General features: G+C 40.9%; 1 protein-coding gene across 7 annotated transcripts in view; it reads left to right on the top strand.

Moving 5' to 3' along the window:
* Positions 1–5,438: 5,438 nt before the first annotated feature.
* Positions 5,439–12,935, top strand: part of TUT4 (terminal uridylyl transferase 4) — a 151,917-nt gene continuing 144,420 nt past the window's right edge. For 6 of the 7 annotated variants that reach the window (XM_082428789.1, XM_082428787.1, XM_082428788.1 and 3 more), the window contains exon 1: positions 5,766–5,922. The gene's annotated coding sequence lies outside the window, so the exon portion shown is untranslated. Of the gene's footprint in view, positions 5,923–12,935 lie in introns of all 7 variants that reach the window. The other variant, XM_082428786.1, reaches the window with a different exon arrangement.

The following is a 12,935-nucleotide window of genomic DNA, read 5'->3' on the forward strand; positions in this document are numbered from 1 at the left end:
ACGTCTTACACTTAGGTCTCAGATCCATTTTGAGTTAATTTTTTCATGTGGTATTAGGTAAGGGTCCAACTTCATTCTTTTGCAATGTGACTATCCATGCACCATTTTCCCAGTCAAAAAAACTTTTTCCCATTGAATGGTATCAGCACCATTATCAAAAATCATTTCACCATATATGTGAAGATTTATTTCTGGACAGAATGCATGACATTTTATAGGATACAAAGATGAATCAGAGTGCAGATTGTCCTAACACATTAGAATTGGTCATAAGGAGATTGTTAGAATGGAGTTGGATCTCATTTTTGTTTTGGAGAAAAAGGGGGGAGAAGATTTGATTTAGAGAAAGTAAAATAGCTGACTTAAAGGGAGTTCATGTCAGAATTACAGACCTTTAGACCCTTTTCCTGCCCTAGTTCATCTAGTTCACATGCTTGTTTTTATATATGAAGAAAAAAAGACATGGTGTTACTCTTGAGGTAAGAATTACCAAAAAACAGACATTATAGTAGAAAGATTTCAGCTCAGTAAAGGAAGAACTTCTAACATCTAGCATAGATAAATGTGGGAAGAAATGAGCTATTAAGTACAAATATTCAAACAGAAATTGTGTTACCGAATTAGATTCGAGGCCCCCCTCTTGGGGCCCTAGCTGAACTGAAGATCCCCTGGCTCAATCAAGGAGCTCTTTCTCACTCAGCTTCACACTGCCAATAATGAAACTGAGTTCGGTACAAGCAAGACAGGCTTTTATTCAATGGCCAGAGAATGGAGAAGGGGAGCTCATGCTCTAAAAGCACCCGTCCCCAAAGGGAGAGGAGTAAGGGAATTTTAAGCAAACAGGTCAACAGAGCTCTAGGAAAGGAGCAGAGATTTTCATGGGCAGCCGGGGCATGCACAGTCTTTCATCTTCCTTTTCATGCACCAACTGTCCCTAGCATAGTACAAATCCCCCTTTGGGTGGAGATCTTAGCATCGTAATGAAGCGAAGGTAACTTTCAGATACCTCCAGGTTTCAACTGAGCAGGAACATTCCTGTGATCAAGTCAGAGCTGGTTAGGAGCAGTTGACCACTGTATATCTCTCAAAGCATGTATCTCTTAAAGTACAGCTGCAAAGCATCTCTGCCAATACCAGGAGGTATTTTGAAACAAACACAGAGATAAATCAGGGCAAGTGTATTTCAGCTCTCAGGGGTTGGTATGGAAACACAGAGATAAATCAAGGCAAGGAAAGCAGTGACCTTTAGCCTACTTTGCCTGCCATCTTGGATCTAGCCTTTTCAGTCTGGTTTTATCATGGCCCTTTGTGGCATCCTGTTGATAAAATACAACTAGCTTGTACGGTTAAAAAATAAAAATAAAAATAAAAATAACAAAACAAAAAAACAACAGTTTCTGTGCCTGGGGCCTGGGCTGCATAGCATGTAAATTTTGCTGTAGAAAGCAGGTCTGGTCATCTCTCTGCCTTGCTTGCAAATGTTCTGTGACATTAACTTCAGGAAAAAGGCCACTTTTTAAAATGGCATACATGGCCCTTATAATGTGGTCCTAGGCTACAATTATAGCATCATCTCCTGGCCTGTACCTATGTTCTTGATATATCCAACTATATGAACTCTAATGTCTTTTCTAACTCTCAGATCTTATTCACATTAAAGAAAAAGCCTCCTTGAAAAAAAAAACAGACCGTTTTTAACACTTCAAGGAAGTACACTAAAGGGTATGGCTGTAGTTAAAAATTCCACACAATGAATCCTCAGAACAAATTAAATGGAATCAATGGGTAGCAAGTACTCACATGTGCTAGTGTGAGTCTGTCGGCACATAAAATCCAAACTGGGGCAGCTGAGAAGAAACTTGATTTTAAGGAGAAAGGGAATTAATTTTTGTTGAATGTTTACTACGAAATAGGCATTTAAACATATTTTAGCTTATTTAATTTTAAGAATGTAAAAAGACAAAAAGAAATCGATCCTTTACACTATCTTTGAGGTGAGCCTTAGAGGCTCTGGTATTGCATGCTATTTTTAAGAATCACAATAATTTTAAAGTTTGAACTTATCATCTGCTTTACAGACAACTTAGAGTGTTAACAAGCAATTTCTAGGTACTTTCTGAGCATCAGAATTGTTCTGGGTGCTGGGAATACACAGGTGAAGAAGACATGGTTAGGACCACATCATGGGGCTCTTTTTGACTGGAGCTCATCATCAGCCAGGGTCTGTAAAAGGTTACCAACTGGGCTTCCCTGGTGGCACAGTGGTTAAGAATCTGCCTGCCAATGCAGGGGACACGGGTTCGAGCCCTGGTCTGGGAAGATCCCACATGCCGCGGAGCAACTAGGCCCGTGAGCCACAGCTGCTGAGCCTGCGCGTCTGGAGCCCGTGCTCCACAACAAGAGAGGCCACGACACTGAAAGGCCCGCGCACCGCAATGAAGAGTGGCCCCCACTTGCCACAACTAGAGAAAGCCCTCGCACAGAAACGAAGACCCAACACAGCTAAAAATAAATAAATAAATAAAAAATTAAAAAAAAAATTCAGTGTTGTAATTCTTGAATTTCTAATTAAAAAAAAAAAAAAAAAAAGGTTACCAACCACTGAAGTCTCTCTCCTTGAAGAAATCAGGTATATAGAAAAAAAGGAGCCTCAGAAAAAAAACTTTAGCAGATATGATCATATCTCTCCCTTACTTATGAATGTTCAGTAACTCCCCATTAACTACAGGATAAAACCTGTTTTTTTGAATAACATACATGGCCCTTTATGATTTGTTCCCTTTATGATTTACCAGTAGATCTTGGTTTCAGCAGACTTATCTCTAAGGTACCTTTCTTGTTCTGATTTAATTTACTCACCAAATCACCTTTTCATCCAATATGATGACTTTTGGATTGGGTTTTCCTATCACCAAGGAAGAGAACAGAATATGAATACTGATCCATTGGGCAATTATATTCCTCATTACATATGATGAAATAAGATTTTTGCTGTAAGTAATTTTCACCTGAGTTTGGGTGAAATTGAGCTCCCCGAACTTCTGAACTGGAAGGCTAAATTTGGAGACTTAACCACAATCATGAGGTCTTCCTTGCAAGTATCAGATATAAGTCCTTAGTATATATATATACAGAGCAGTATCAGATACAAGTCCTTAGTGTATTTATACAGAGCTGTCAGATATTTACCATTTAATTTCTCATTAAGCTGTTGGTGATTCAATGGAAAGAACACAGAACTGGTATTCTAGGCCTGCCTGTGACTTACTGTATGACCCTGGCCACTAATTAAGTCTCCTGTACACTAAGTTCCCTTGTTTTTTGCGTAGAAATACTTGCTCTATACGTGTTCTATTGTGATAAGCAAGAGTATAGTTGCCAAAATTTTCCATTCAACGAGTATGTAGGCATTATAAGGAATACAAATGTTAAGTATTTGCACTCAAGTTGATAATTTATTGGAGTCAGACTCATAAAAGTAATGTGTACGGATTCAGAGAATGGAGGAATCACATTCAGTGATGTGTGCGGGGGTGGTGATCAAGATGATTTAATAAAGGAGGTAGTTGAGCTGGATCTTGAGGAATAGGAAAGGTGGTAGAAGAGAGTTAGCTGGAAGGGATAAGAGCAGAGAGGCACTGGGATTCTCAGTCTGGCCCCAGCCTTTGTTTTCAGACTCATTATCTTCTGCACACGCCAGACAAAATGTTCTCCGAATCACAGACGTGTGTCCGGCATATAGTAGGCAAACTTCCAAGGTTCAGCTTCTACCTCTTCCCTTAAACCCTCACCCAAGTGGAATTTATCATGCTCTCCTCTGCAACTAAGATGTTAGTATCATCTTAATGTCTCTACAGGCTTTAAATTTGGGACCTGCTACTTTCCTTACATCCTCTCTGTCAAGTAGGTATTCTGCCGTTGAAAACTTACAGATAAAGAAACTCAGAGAGTGTATTTGGCCAAAGTCAAACAACTGATAAGTGCTGAAGCCAGGTAGAGCGCTTTTGATTTCAAATCCACTACTGTATGCACTACACTGGAGCGCCCTGGCATGAGACAGGTGGAGTAAACTGTACTGATACTTAATTCTCAGAGCTCTAATTTTCTCATTTATAAATGGGAGCAGTAGCACGGACCTCATGGGATTATTATAATTATTTTTTTGGCCGCACCGCTTTTGGGATCCCAGTTCCCTGACTAGGGATGGAACCCGAGCCCCCTGCAGTGGAAGCACGGAGCTCTAACCACTGTACCGGCAGGGAATTCCCTGTTATAAGAATTAAATGGTAAAATATGTGAACTCCCTAGCTCAATGACTAGCACTTAGTGGCCCCTTCTCACCAAGCTTCAGATTCATGTAGGCATAAATAAACAAATAAGAAATATCCAGTTCTGGGGTGCAAAGAAGACGGATTCCGTAGAGACGCCTTCTGTAAACTTTTACAGGTCTCAGCCCCTGAGTCACGTCATGAGAAATTTTATAAGGCAGCATCTTGTAAAGACTTAAGATTTTGCATTTTCCCTCACGTCCAACCTATCATATCCTTTTCCTGCCTTAGGATGTGTCAAATGCAAGGACTGTACTTGTGTGACTTGTCCAGCTTTGAGGTTAGAGGGTGGTTGAATAATCTCCAAGGCTGGGATCTTAAAAAAAATTAACCAAACCATCCTTTCCGATCGGGACTTTTAATTACTACGTGGAGGAACCTACATTAAAAGCAAGAGGGGGAGAAGGCTCATGGATGGTAGTTGATTCCAAACCCACGTGAAACTAAATAAATGATTTCTTAAATCTTTTACCGGGGTGGAGGGTGGGATACTCTTGTGATTTCTCTCGAGCTCCTTAACTCCAGAATTGGCTGCATTTTAAAAGAAAAGGATTCCAGCTTCGGTGGGCTGGTGGCAAAGTGAATAGGCGGGGAATGGTGGGGCGACCCGGGAGGATTCCTCTGTCTACCTACTCGCTGGTGTTCAGAAGCCCGCTCTAGCCAACAAGGGTCCGCGGAGGCGCGGGCCAGGTCATGTCCGTAAGCCAGGCTCTCAGAGATGCACGTTCAAGGCCGGGGCTTCCTTTCCCTGGAGGACGGCTTTCGGGCCCTCTCCCCGCTTGGGGGCTTCCGTAGGGAGGTCCACAGCCCAGGAAGCAGACCTGAGCGGCGCGGCAGTGACCGCGACCCCGGCCTTCTCAAGCACTCCAGCGTCCTCGCGCCGCTCCCCATGGGGGCCCAGCGGGGGAGATGGACTTCGCGACCCCCGCTCAGTGGCCCCGCCCCTCCCCTCCCCGCGAGCCCGTTGTGACTTCTACCTTCCCCCAACGCTAGAGGGCCCCGCCCCCTCCCCGCGGGCTAAAGAGCGTCCTCGCGCGCTCACCCCTTCTCTCAGCGTGAGTGTGAGTGCGCTGTCCTCTCACCTCGGCGTTGTTTCCCTCCTCCCCATTGTTTCCCGTCTCTACCACAAGGCCCCGAACGTAGCCCCTCCCCCATTGGTGTTTACTACCCCCCACCCCGGTTTAACCAGTGCCCAGGGGACCCCAGAACGGAGGGAGGGGGCACCCCCAAACTCTTCCCTCTGCGCCTCTTCTCCGGGGTCTCCTGCGCATCTATTCCCTACCCCCGCCCGGGTCAGGACTCCATTCGGGGCTCCGTCCCTCCCCTCCCCCTCTCCCCCGGCTCCCCTTCTCCCTCGGCCCCCTCCCCTCAGCGGGTCCTCCTCTTTCTCTCCCCCTCTCTCCTCCCCCTCCCCATCCCTTCCCCCCCACAATGCAGTTCGCGGCGCGGCGGACATGGCGGTGGAACCCTGAGCTCGTCGTGTCCTGGCCTCCAGCGGCGGCGGCAGTGACGGCGGCAGCGGGAGGCGGAGGGGGAGCGGGAGCCACTGAGATGAGGAGGCGCCGCGCGCGCCTGTAGCTTGCGGGCCTCGCAGGTACGGAGGTTCCGGCCGCGGCGCAGCACCCGGCGCCCAAGGGGGTGTGCTCGGGGCAGGCCGGGCGGCCCCCTCTTCCCCCTCAGGTGCCGTGGCTCGCAGGTGTCGCGGGCCCGGCCCGAGCGCGTGTCAGCCGCCCTCTTGGGGCCTGACACTTCTTTCTTTGCCGGAATGCGCTTCGGGTGTCCCAGGGGAAGGCAGAGATAAGGGAGGTAGGGGCGGCGGCCTGGGCTTCCTGAGGAGGGCATAGGGGAGCTTTGGGGCCGAACTCCACAGCGAGGCTGGGGCACTCGGCCCCCGAGCTGAAACCTGTAGACACGGGCAGCGGATTTTGAGTTAACGGGATAGGAGTGAACATTTTCTGGGGTCCAGTATGATTCCTTGTCATGTGTGCCTTTTCTTTCACCCCTGCTTAGATATAGACGTACGTATATAACACGTAAATACACAAACACGCATATAATACATAATAAACATTTTTTTCCGGGCTCGCCCTTGTCGGGAGGAGAGAACGTAGAGGTGTCTGTGAGGATATCGCTTCTTGCTCGCCCGCCTTCTCTCTCCCCCGCCCCCCGGTCGAATGGTGGTAATGAACGCTTTTGACGTGGGAAACTGAGATTCGTATTTGTAAACAGACAGCACTCGCCGAGTGTGATGTACGCCTCCGCGAGAGGTTTCAGGTCCTTTTGGTATACGGATTGCAAAAGAATGATATATTTAGACCTGAAAGAAAGATATCATCGGGATTTAAAGTTGTACCTGAATGTGGTGAATTACTGTTATTTTAACAACGTTGATTAAATACTTTCTTTTTAGAAGATTATCAGATTTTTAGTAAGATGAATTTTGTACCTTGCGCGAGATCTTAGTTTCGGTATACCATGTTTCTTCGTTTCGATATATTTTTTATACAAAAGTAGTTCCTTACACATTTGACGTTTTACTCCCTTTTGTGATCTCCTTAGTGTCCAGAAGTGCAATTCGAATTGTGTATTGTTGGCATGCATTTAATAATTAGCTGGAGCGGATCAGGTTACCTTTTGTTTCCAAAGATCGCCCCCCCATCCAGTCTTGTAGTAGCGAAATGTGTAACACTTGGTGAAACGGAACATATCCTTTTTCTGTTTTTAAAATAATGAGAACTATTAGCTAATAAAATTGGATAATCGCAACTGCTTATGATAATTTAGAGAGAATGCCATATCAAGGTGGTGAATTGTAGGATGGTTTTTTTAAAAAGTTTTTTTTTGTTGTTACTATCAGTCAGCGTGTTCTGTATATGAGTAAAATGTACGCTGAAATTTTTTTTAGGCTCAGAACGCTTGTATGTCTCCTTAGAAATTGCTTCACTACATTGCATCCTAGTACTGATTAGTCACAACTTATAAAATTATGAAATATTGATTCATTTAGAAAACTGTGCTTAAGATAATTAATGAATTCACTAGTGTCTAGTGTACTATGATCCTTTTATAAACAGATTTTAAAGAGTGCTTCTTAAAAACCGTATACTTTGGGGAAGATAAGAATTTTAAGTTGCTTTATGCTTTAAAAAGATGATATTTAATACAAACAAAAGAGTTACTTTTTAAAAAAGCTATTTTAGATAAATTTTCCTGCTGGTTGTAATTTTTCATTTGACTTGTGTGGAAAATGAAAAAATAAAGCTTCCTTGAAATAATACAGAAGCGGAAGTGAAAGTTATTGACATTTAATGTTTTAAGTCTAGCAAATATCTAAATACAGAAAGGAAATTAAAGTCTTTTCATTGTCCTAGGTCAAGTTGTTAGTAATACAGGTAAACTAACAAGATGTTATGATGCACATAAGTTTAGTTCAATATTGTAAATCCTAAATCACATCTAGAATTACATTTATTTTTAGTTAATGTAGCTGGAACAGTATAGTGTCTACATTATAATTTCAGACCTTTTAAAATAAAAATTTTTATTTGTAATTATAAATGTCTGATTAATAAAAAGCTGTTTAAAGAGAATTTTTATTAGTTCTCAGAATAGAGTCATTTTAGTAAGAGTAATTGGATAACTTTTTGACCTCAAAGTTAACCTTGACATGCACAATAAGCAGGATTAATTATGTTGTGTTCTTCATATAATGTCAAATCAGGATCTTTGGGTAGACAAAGGTGTATGAATTTTATTTCTGCAGTAAGTTTCTGGTTTCAGAGAAACTATAAGTAAGACTTACCTGTAAATGCTGATGCCAGTAAATTTTGTTTACCCTTAAAAAAAAAAGACCATTTTGATATAACAAATTCAGTGAGATGTGTTACTTCCTAAAGTAAACTACAAATGCTTGAATTCAGTTGATTGTTACTGCAGATAGAAATATGTTCTAAAAAAGAACAGTTCTAGAAAGACAAATAGGCAAGGGGAGTAAAGCAGGATATATAGACTTTTTTCTTCTTAGAGGAATTAAGATTAATTACACTGAACTAAGTAAATTAGAATTTTTTTACACTAAACTAAGTTTTACCTGTTTTGTTTCAGGCATTGTGCTAGCCATGTTTATGTATTTTTATTCACTTGTTCAGTGTAACAACCCTATGAAACCTGTTTTATAAATGAGGAATCTCTGACTCAGAGGTTAATTTGCATAAGATCATAGAGTTAGAAAGATTGAAAGCAGCTCTGTGTGTTCTTCCTATTATATATGTCATGTTGCTTCTCAGATGTATCAAGTGTTCTCCCAGTTTTATAGGAGAAACTGCCTAAGGTTGCTTGTTCATTCATCATTTAATCATTTATTTCTTCAAACATTTGCATTTGTACTTTATGCTAGACATTGCTAGGTTTTAGAGATATAAAATTATTGAAGACAATCTCTTGCTTCAGGGAACTCAGTCATATAATACGTACAGATAAATTGCAACACACTAGATTATGGGAGTTCGGAGGGAAGAAGCTGGCTCTTGAGGGATGAGTAGGAGTTTTCCAGGTGGAGAAGGGGATAGACTGGAGGCCATTCCAAAGTAAAGGAATAATGTGTGTGAAGGTGATAAGTTGTAATAGGGCTTGGTGTTTAGGGGAGAGTGAGAAATTCAGTGTGGTATGAATTGAATTATGGATAGAGTGGTGAGAGAAATGGTTTGAAGTACCTGGCAGATTGTGAAGATTATTGTGTATGTTAAATGAAGACCTTTGGATTTTTATCTTGTAAAGTGAGATCACCAAGTGGGATGGTGGTTGAGCTGTAATTAAAATTATGGTTTTTGATTCCTATTTTAGTATTTCTTTCTCCTTGGCTTCTCCATCAATAGATTTACCCTTGTTTTCTTTGGATAGTCAAGCCATCTTTTGCATGCTGCTCTCTTCTCCTCTCTCTAGTTGCTGTAGTCCAGACTGGTTCTTTGAGGATCCTGTGATCCAAGTCTTATTGTCTAAGAATGTTTAATTTCTTAGAGGAGTCTTTTGAGGTAAAAATACCTCTGGGAGAAATCACCTTGTTATCGTTACACAGGAAGTGTTTTCACTCCTTGGCTTGGGTTAGTTGACTGCTTTCTAGTTTACCATTGGAAAGCAGTAGCATAGGGCATTGGGGAATGTGGTCTGGAAAGCAGAGGCAGGATTCATACAAGCTCGGTGTTCATCAGTAAAGATGAGCAAAGTCCTACTGATCTTTATACAAAGCAATCTGTATTTTCAAAAATTAGGTATTTTGTAAGGCACACAATAATCTGGTCTTTTTAAATGGGTATTTGATTTACAATGATAATAGGTAACTTACTGCATAGTTACTATGTATTAATTTATTGCTAGAGATCTTAGAAGTATTCACCGGTCCTCGCAACAACTTTTATATTATCAGTATTTATAGGTGAGGAAAGTAGCTGCAGAAAGACTAGATACTTTGGCTAAGATCTCAGAGCTAGTTTGCTGCTGAGCTAGGATTTGAACTCAGGATGTCTGAGTCTAGAGTTAGAGCTCTTAACCACTATACTATGTTGCACCTCAAGCTTAGGTTGTCAAAATTTAGTATGCAGAGGATGTTAAATTCAGTATAGTCGCATAGGTTGTCAAAAAATGTTTTGTTAAGAACATAAAGTATGAATTTAGATGATAATGAAATCTGATTGCATTTTGTCAGTCTCAGCTGTACACTGTAGTTTAAATAATTTAATTAACATTAAAATTGATTGGTCATTAACTACAAATAGCTCCAGTCTTGTGCTGAGGGTTAGTTTAGGTCAGCAGTATTCAAACTATGTTTGGGGACCTTTTGGGGGTCTCTGAGTTGTAACTGTTTTCATAGTAATATTAAGAAGATATTTACCTTTTCCCCTTTCATATTCTCATCTGGAATGTACAGTGATAGATACATGTGAAAACATTATTTCTTTGATGGTATTGGAATGTGTAATAGTGTATTCTTTTTTTCTTTTTCTTTGAGATATAATTTACAGTACCATAAAACTCACCTTTTTATTTATTTATTTATTTATTTATGGCTGTGTTGGGTCTTCGTTTCTGTGCGAGGGCTTTCTCTAGTTGCGGCGAGTGGGGGCCACTCTTCATCGCGGTGCGCGGACCTCTCACTATCACGGCCTCTCCTGTTGCGGAGCACAGGCTCCAGACGCGCAGGCTCAGCAACTGTGGCTCACGGGCCTAGTCGCTCCGCGGCATGTGGGATCCTCCCAGACCAGGGCTCAAACCCTTGTCCTCTGCATTGGCAGGCAGACTCTCAACCACTGCGCCACCAGGGAAGGCCAAAACTCACCTTTTTAAAGCATGCAGTTCAGGGACTTCCCTGGCAGTCTGGCGGTTAAGACTCTGTGCTTCCAATGCAGGGGACACGGGTTTGATCCCTGGTTGGGGAACTAAGATCCCATATGCTGCATTGCATGACCAAAAAAAAAAAAAAAAAAAGCATGCAGTTTAGTGTATATTCGTAAGGTTATGTAATCATCACTACTGTTTAATTCCAGAACATTTTCATCTTACCAAAAGAAACCCTGTGCCCATTAGCAATCACCCTGCATCCCCCCCACCTCAAGCTTTTGGCAACCACTAAACTGCTTTCTGTCTCTTTCTGTCTTTGGAATTGCCTATTCTGGATATTTCATGTGAATAGAGTCATATAACATGTGGCTTTTTGTGCCTGGCTTCTTTCACTAAGCATAATGTTTTCAAGGTTCGTCCATAATACATCATGTATTAGCACTTCATTCCTTTTTATGGCTGAATAATACTACATTCTGTGGAATGTATTCTATAGAGATACCACATTTTGTTTATCCATTCATCATTTGATAGACGTTTGGGTTATTTCCACTTTTTGGCTATTACGAATAATGTTTCTTTGAACATTCATGTAAAAGTTTTTGTGAGGATGTATGTTTTCATTTCTCTTGGATATATACCCAGGAGTGGAATTGCTGAGTGTTCTGATACATTTATGTTTAACTTTATGGAGGAACTGCCAAAACTATTTTCCTGAGAGGCTGCACCATCTTATATTTTCGCTAGTAATGTACGAGGGTTCTAATTTCTCCACATCCTCACCAACACTTGTTATTGTCCATCTTTTAAATTATAGCCATCCTAGCTGGTGAAGTGGTATCTCATTGTGATTTTGATTTGCAGTTCCCTAATGACTAATGATGTTAAGCATCTCTTCATGTGTCTGTTGGCTATTTGTATATCTTATTTGGAGAAACGTCTATTTAAATCCTTTGTTCATTAAAAAAAATTGGATTATTTTTATTGTTGAATTATAAGAGTTCTTTATATATTCTGCATACTAGACCCTTATCAGATAAATGATATGCAAAAATGTTCTCCCATTTTGTGGGTTGTCTTTTCATTTTCTTTTTTTAAATTTAAAAATTTTGGCAAAATATATATATAACATAAAATTTACCATGTTAACCATTTTTAAGTGTATATTCACAGTGTTGTGCAACCATCACCACCATCCATGTCCAGAACTTTTTCCTTTTTCCCAAACTAACACTCTGTGCCCTTAAGCAATAACTCCTTATTCCCTCCTCCCCTCAGCCCCTAGCAACCATCATTCTACTTTCTGTCTCTATGAATTTGACTACTGTATGTAATTAGAGTCATATAATATTTGTTCTTTTGTGACTTATTTCATTTAACACAGTGTCTTCAAGGTTCTTCCATGTTTTAGCATGTGTCGGAATTTCCTTCCTTTTTAAGGCTGAATAATGTTTTCTTGTATTTATATACCATATTTTGTTTATCCATTCATCCGTTGATAGACACTTTGGTTGCTTCTGCCTTTTGGCTATTGTGAATACTGCTGCTGTGGATGTGGGTGTACAAATATCTGTTTGAGTCCCTGCTTTCTGTTCTTTGGAAATATACCCAGAAGTGGAATTGCTGGATCATGTGGTAAATCTATGTTTAGTTTTTGAGGAACTGCCATTTAATTCTTTTCATTTTCTTGAGTATGTTTTTTTAAGCACCCAAGTTTTAGATTTTGATAAAGTCCTATTTATCTATTTCTTCTTGCGCTTTGGGAGTCATATCTAAGAAATATAAGCCAAAATTATAAAGATCTACACCTGTGTTTTTTTCTAAGTTTTATAGTTTTAGCTTTTACATTTAGGTCTTTGATCCATTTTTAGTTAATTTTTGAATGTGTTGTGAGGCAGAGGTCCAACTTCATACTTTTGCATGTGGCTATCCAGTTGTCCCAGCACCATTTATCGACAAGACTATTCTTTCCCTTGTTGAATGATCTTGGTGTCATTGTTGAAAATCAATTGACCATAAATGTCTCTGTTTATTTCTGGCTTCTCAATTGATTCTGGATTCTCCATTGATTTGTATGTCTGTCCTTATGCCAGTACCACCCAGTCTTTTTTCTTCTATTTATTTATTTATTTCTTTTTGGCTGCATTGGGTCTCTGTTGCTGTGCGCGGGCTTTCTCTATTTGTGGCGAGTGGGGGCTCCTCTTCCTTGTGGCGCGCGGGCTTCTCGTTGTGGTGGCATCTCTTGTTGTGGAGCACAGGATCTAGGCGCGAGGG

The sequence above is a fragment of the Balaenoptera physalus genome (genome assembly GCF_965194825.1).
Source record: "Balaenoptera physalus genome assembly, chromosome: 1".
Taxonomy (NCBI): domain Eukaryota; kingdom Metazoa; phylum Chordata; class Mammalia; order Artiodactyla; family Balaenopteridae; genus Balaenoptera; species Balaenoptera physalus.